Source organism: Nannospalax galili, unplaced genomic scaffold (genome assembly GCF_000622305.1).
Source record: "Nannospalax galili isolate Female #2095 unplaced genomic scaffold, S.galili_v1.0 scaffold120, whole genome shotgun sequence".
Lineage (NCBI taxonomy): Eukaryota > Metazoa > Chordata > Mammalia > Rodentia > Spalacidae > Nannospalax > Nannospalax galili.
The window spans coordinates 4490265-4497719 of NW_008350324.1; positions in this window are offsets into that span (position 1 = coordinate 4490265).

Here is a 7455-nt window from a genome sequence, read left to right on the forward strand (position 1 = left end):
GGACTAGCGCTGAAGCCCCCAGACCAGTTGCAGTGGTTACCCTGACCCTGAGTAGAGTAGACAAGACAACTGCAGTGGTTCCTATGGCCCTATGAGGTCTAGACTCTTCTGAGACTCTGGTTTCCATTTCTATGTCTGTTCTATAATATAGATGGGGAACCAGCTGCACTAGTACACAAAAATCCCCGGTCTGGTTTAAAATGGAGGAGTGGAGGCATGTAGTTAAGCCAGAGGTACAGGCCCACCAAGTGGAGTTGGGGGGCACCATATATGGGTTAGGTACAGTAGCCCCTATCTCTTGAACAGAGTTACATAGCTGTTGGTAAGAAGGGGGGACAATTTTATGTGAGGGAGTCACGCATAGCCCTTTTCTATATACTTGTGTGAGGGTAAGCTCCCTTCTCCCTGTAAGTGGGGGAATTCTACAGGCAGTGGGGTCAGAAGTGACAACATAATTTCCTGGGAGAGCTAACCCATCATAAAAGGGAGGGCTCGGGTCCATGCAAAACCAGCAATGGATAGTAAGGTTAGGGGAAGTATTATTCAAAGCAATAAAGGTGGCATTCAGGAGGTTTGTAAGCCCAGGGGATAGTTGCAAGGGCTCTTGGACCCGTTGGATCTCTGGGGGTGTGGATCTAGGTGTGGGCAAAGTATCAGTTTTATCCAGTCAGACAATTTGGCTAGGAGCTGGCCTCTCGACAGATTTAAAAATAGTTAAGGCTGATGTTGGTCATCCTATAGGCTGTAACACTGTCCGAGCTAGCCCCATCTGGGTTCCCACGACTGGACCCACCTGAAGACGGACTGAAAAAAGTATTCCTGGATCAGTCCCTGTGGTGTATAACCTGAGGCCCCAAGGTTGCTCATCAATCCATTTTTGTAGGTTTTTAAGTTCCTTTCCTTTTGGGGTGAAGCTCAAGGAAATAGGGTTGCATCTAGAGGAGGAACGGGGTCCCTTGATCTGGGGTTTTGCCAAAGGGTTATGCCTGGGATCACAGTTATCTGGATCAAGTCGGTAGTGATGGGGCAGCCCAATTAATATATCCAGTAGACACATAGCTCCATGAAGCACAGAAATAGTCCCCTGGCCCCCCACAGGTACTTCTTCAGTCACCATTGTCGCCCGGGCAAACATAGAAGAGATGCTCCTTCATCCTCTTTCAGCAGAGGGGAGACTGGCAAGCATAATTTACAGTGCCTGATGGGGGTGTATGATTCCCAAGCTCCTTCAAGCAGGCCACAGAGGTCGAATGTAATCTTAGGGAACCAGGCGCCTGGAGGTCCCAAGTGGGAGGAGATGTTCACTATCTTTCCAGTGGATGTGCTACTAACTACTCAGGTGAGGTTTTGGAGCCCATGAGGGGAGTTCCCTACCAGTTGGGACCTCTGCCCAGAGGGCTGAAATAATTGCCCTGACTCAGGCCTTAAAGCTAAGTAAAGACCAGACTGTTAACATTTTCACTGATAGCCGTTACACTTTTGCTATGGCTCATGTCCACGGGGCTATATACAAGGAGAGGGGGCTCCTGACAGCAGAAGGAAAGACTATCAAAAATAAACAAGAAATCTTAAAGCTCCTGGAGGCCATGTGGTTACCAAAGAGACTGGCCATCATCCATTGTCCGGGGCACCAAAAAGGGGATTCACTGGAGGCACAGGGAAACAGGAGAGTGGACCTAGCAGCCAGAGAAGCAGTCCTAACAGCCTCAAACCTACTGGTTATTCTTCCTGAACCCCTCTTGCTGGAAGAGCCCTCCTACTCAGCTCAGGATGATCAGGATTTAACTTCCCTGGAAAATACCAAGATCAAGCATGGATGGAGATACACCTCTGACGGGAGGCTCATTCTGCCACATAAGCTGGCAGAGGACTTAACATATAAACTTCATGAAGGGACTCACCTAGGGAAAAGAAAGTTACGGGAACTCCTGACTCTGTACCACATCTTTGATCTAACCAAAATGACTGAAAGCTGTCTTTCCAGATATCGCTCCTGCCAGGTTACTAATCCAAGAGGAAAAGTCATGCCCCCAGCCAGAAGGGAGAGGGGCACTGTGCCTGGAGTCCATTGGGAGGTGGACTTCACTGAGGTAAAACCCAGCAGGTATGGCTATAAATATCTCCTAGTCTTTGTAGATGTGTTTTCAGGATGGGTTGAAGCATTTCCCACAAAGGGGGAAAACTCCTCAACAGTGGTTAAAAAGATCATCAATGAACTAATACCAAGGTATGGACTCCCCTCTGTGATCGGGTCAGACAACGGACCAGCTTTCATCTCTAAGGTAACTCAAGAGTTAATTAAAACACTGGGGACTAATTGGAAGTTACATTGCACATACCACCCCCGAATGAATCGGACCCTTAAAGAGACCTTGACCAAACTAACCCTAGAAACTGGCGATGACTGGACAGGCCTCCTACCTTTTGCCCTATACAGGGTCAGAAATACCCCATATACTCAAGGCCTAACACCTTATGAAATCATGCATGGCCAACCACCCCCTTTTGCCCTATACAGGGTCAGAAATAGCCCATATACTAAAGGCCTAACACCTTATGAAATCATGTATGGCCAACCACCCCCTTTGCTTCCCAAGCTGCCTTCAGATGTGCTAAATGACTTGTCTGAATCCCAATTTCTTAAGTCAGTACAGGCCTTACAGATTGCAGAAGACAATGTTATCCCCTTGCTGAGGTACATCTATGAACTGCCACCAGCCCAACCACACGGATTCAAGCCAGGAGACCTTGTTTGGGTGAGACGACACCATAAGGAGCCCCTTGGACCTCGTTGGAAGGGGCCACACTTCGTGATCCTCACCACTCCCACTGTGGTCAAAGTGGATGGTGGCAAGACCTGGACACATCATTCACACCTGAAATTGGTGCCAAACGACAAACCTGGTGAACTGAACAAGAGATGGAAGGTCACACGGGTAAAAGACAATCCTCTCAAGCTAAAAGTCACTGCTGCACCCTAACCCTTGTTGCATTTTTATGTTTTCTCACAGAGCCTGCCCTAGCTAACTCCCCCTATGGCCTCACTGGATAGTTAGTAGCACATCCACTGGGAAGATAGTGAACATCTCCTCTCATCTGGGACCTCTAGGCAGCTGGTTCCCCAAGATTACATTCGATCTTTGTGATCTGCTTGAAGGAACTTAGGACTTGTCCTCTCTGTCAGGCACTGCAGACTACAGTTGCCAGAGTCCCCACACCTGAAAGAGGACTTGGGAACACCACTTTTATGTTTGCCCGGGCGACAATGGTAACCGGAGAAATACCTGTAGGGGGCCGGAGGATTATTTCTGTGCTTCTTGGAGCTACATGTCCACTGGATATATTAATGGGCTGTCCCAGCATGAGCTTATCTGCATCCTTAACCAATAAGGCTGTGGCTGCGATAATTCTGAGGCAACCCGGCCATCCTGAGGCCACGGGATCAAGATTTTTCAACAAGTAGGCCACAGGTCTCTTCCAAGGCCTGAGCATTTGGGTCAGGGCTCCCTTCACTATTCCCACTCATTCGTCAACAAAGAGCTTATAGGGCTTATAAATATCTGGCAGAGCCAAGGCCGGAGCCTGCAATAAAGCCTTTTTAATTTCTTGAAAGGCCCTCTCCTGAGTCTCAGTCCATAGGAAGGATGATTTGTTCCCTCAAGTGGCTTCATACAGGGGTTTTGCCAGCTTGGCGAATCCAGGTATCCAGAGCCCCACTCATTCGTCAACAAAGAGCTTATCGGGCTTATAAATATCTGGCAGAGCCAAGGCCGGAGCCTGCAATAAAGCCTTTTTAATTTCTTGAAAGGCCCTCTCCTGAGTCTCAGTCCACAGGAAGGATGATTTGTTCCCTCAAGTGGCTTCATACAGGGGTTTTGCCAGCTTGGCGAATCCAGGTATCCAGAGCCGGCAGAAGTCTGCTGATCCCAAGAACTCTTGCAACTGCCTGCAGGATCTTGGGCTTGGAATTCCCATAATGGCTTGCTTTCTGGCTGGTGACAGCCACCTCTGCCCATCCCTTAGTATGTGCCCTAAGCACATTACCTCCATGACACAGAGCTGAGCCTTCTTGGCGGAGACCTTATACCCCAATTGGTCCAGGGTCAGGAGCAAATCTCTGGTGGCCTGAAGACAAGTGCCCTCATCCTTAGTGGCAATCAACAGGTCATCTACATACTGTAGGAGGCTTACCGGTGCAAGGCCCGATACTCCTACAAGTCCTGGTGTAGAGCCTCATCAAAGATCATGGGGGAGTTCTTGAACCCCTGTGGCAGTCGCGTCAAAGTGAGTTGTCCATTAAACCCCTGGTTTGGGTCTTGCCAGTCAAAGGCAAAGATGGGTTGACTTTCCTTTGCCAAGGTCAGGCTAAAGAAGGCATCCTTGAGATCTAGAACAGTATAGACCATTCTCACCAGAGAGAGTGAGCTCAGCAGGGTATGCAGGTTGGGGACTGTAGGGTGGATATCCTCTACCCTGTTAACTTCTCTCAAATCCTGCACTGGGTGGAAATCGTTAGTCCCCAGTTTCTTTATTAGGGTCCGTGACTCAATGGGTCCCCTCCAGGTAACAAATACACAGGATTGGAGATGTAAAAATCAAGCAGAGTCTTTACTTTCCAGCTAGCTGGGGTCGACCGGCTTCCCGAGACATGCAAGGCTGGTCCGAACGATCGACCCCCATTCAGTTTCAGGTACAGATTATATAGGCCCACATAGTCATTACACAAAAAGCATTCCTCAGCAGACACTTTGATCAAACATCTTCTAAAAGCTATAGTTTCGGTTAAACATCTTTTCCAGGAAGGCTAGATCTGGTGTAAGCCTGGTGCAACTTCCCTCTCTTTGTTCCTTATCGGTTATCTGGTATGTGCAAACAGGCCTACAGGACACATTGTAAATCAACTGAGTCTGGGGTCCAGGGTCCAGGAAGGAGGTTTACAGCACTTCAATTCTTAGCATTTCAACTAGGTTAATCATCCATGTGTGGTAGATACAATCAGGCAGAACAGGCAAGCTTAGCAAGTAAATCTAAATCAACATTTTAAACAGAGTTTTCTATCAAAATGCAGAGTTCTTACAGCATTCATCAAGGTATTTCATTTTTTTTTCCCAACAACCACATTTTTCTTAATGATAAAATATCGCTTTTTAAATTGTTTTCATTTATTTTTGAGAATTTCATGCATGAGTATTGTCTTTGTATTATTTCCATCCCTCCCAGTTCCCCAATAACTCCCACAGCCCGGGCCCCTTCAGTTTTCTAGGTATGCCAACTTGAGGATCTCGGGCTTGGAGGGAGGCTGGGATCCCATCCTTTGAGGACATTCCCTAGCCCAGTAGCCCAGCTGCTTACAATATGCACACTGGTCTCTTTTCAGGTGGGGTCGACCTTCCTATGGGGGTCACGGGGCTCAGGTTCCCTTTTTCATAGAGGGTCAGTCCCCCCATTTGGGATTTGTTGCTCTTTCGGCCAACAATATCCTAGCCACCCCTTTTGTTTGTCTTTCTTCAGGGGCTTCTCTGTTGTTAAATACCTTGTTCGCCACTGCCATCAGCTCAGAAAGGTTTTTGCCCTCAAAACCTTCCAGTTTTTGAAGTTTTTGTTTTATGTCTGGAGCTGCCTGATTTACGAAAGCCATATTGATGGCCATCTGATTCTCTGGGGCCTCTGAATTTATGGGAGTATAAGTTCTGAAAGCCTCTTAACAGGCATTCCAGGTATGTTCCAGGAGATTCATCGCTTCCCTGCATCACCTGACCTTAGACAAATTGGTGGGGTGCTTAGCAGCTGCCCAGAGACCCCCCCATAAGAATCTGGCGATAGACCTTTAGGCATTTCCTACCTTTGGGGGTGTTATAGTCCCACCCCTCTGTTGGGTGCATGAGAGGGAAAGCAGCCACAATCAAATCCCCATTCTCTGTCAGTTGCCCATCATTTCCAGGGACTGCGTGTCTGCATTCCTGAAGGATGCGGTTCCATTCCTCAGTGGTGAACAGGATATTCAATAACTGTTGGCAATCATCCCAAGTGGGTTGGTGGGTAAAAAGAATGGTATCCAAGAGGGAAATCAGGGCCTGAGGCTTCTCTGTGAAGGAGGGAGTCTGTAACTTCCAATTACACAAGTCACTAGTAGAAAAGGGAAAGTAGACTACTGGGGAAATTCCATCCTCCCCTGGGGGCCCAATCTCCCTCAGGGGAAGAGCTCACACAATTCTCCTCTCCCTCTTCAAGCAAGTGTGCATTGGGCTGGGCTTGGCCACGGGAGGTGCTGGCTCAGCCATGGGAGCTGGGGACAGAGACTGGGAAGGACTGGAAGAAGGGGAAGATGCTCATGACCTGCATTCCCTAGGTCTATCCTGAGCACTCACTGGGGCCCTGTAAGGTGGTGGGAGTAAATCTTCCTCTGGCGCCGAGGAAAGAGCCTCAGGACCCGATGGGTTTTTGGTCTGGACTTTCTTCAGGGGAAGCTAAGTGGCTGGCCCCTTAGGCTCTGATGGTGGGGGCAGCAGTAAGGGACGCAGCCAGTCGGGGCAGCAACCAGATATCGCCAACCTAGGATGTATGAGATCTGGTCAGGGTGCCCTGGGTCCCCGAAGATAACTCCTTGAAACCTGTAGATGAGGGACAGGTTAAAGGACCCTTCAAATGGCCATTCAACTTCAAAGGAAGGCCATTCGATGGTGCAGAGGGTCTGGAGGCGGGTTGGTTTGACACGGAGTCCGGACATGTTCGAGGCCGCTTGTTTGTAATCCTGAAAATGACTAGGAACTAGATCAAGGGGAGCTGAAGATGATGAGACTTTCTGGCCCATCGTGGGATAAGCTTCAAGAAAAAAGAATATAAGGAGAGGAATGAGAATGAGAAGAAGGATGGAAAGTCGATAGACAAGGCGGAGCTCCGAGCAGAGGGTGAGGACAGTATGAGACCGCGGTTCCCTAGAGGGAGAAATGAAAATCTTGCAGCGTGCGGAGTCAGCTGAGAAGGCTGCCCCTGTTCCTTTCCCAAAAAGATTTGGCCAGCCTGGATTCCAGGTCAGACTCGACCAGAATCTTGCGTCTGGCCCGCCCAGATTCCACATGGGACTGGGCCAAGACTCTGGGTCAGTCCCACCTGGATTCCACGTCAGACTGGAGCACGACCCCTCAACAGAAGAGGCGTTGGGGCATCCCTCATTCTCCTCCAGCTCTGGGATCAATAGCATGTCTGCCTGATCTCCATTGAGCCCCAGGATGTCCGGACTACCAAAAAGCAAGGGAGAGAGAGACATAGAGAGAGAGAGAGGAAAGCTGGCAGAACTTTCCAAGGCCCGCTCTGGTGATGCTTCCGTGGGTCTGGGGGTCTCTATTCTCAAATCCCGGACAAGCCCCCACAATGTTAGGGTTCGAGAATCAAGAATAATTCCCATAGATACCCAAAAAGATTATACAAAAAGTTTATTCAAGAATTTAAAGTAAA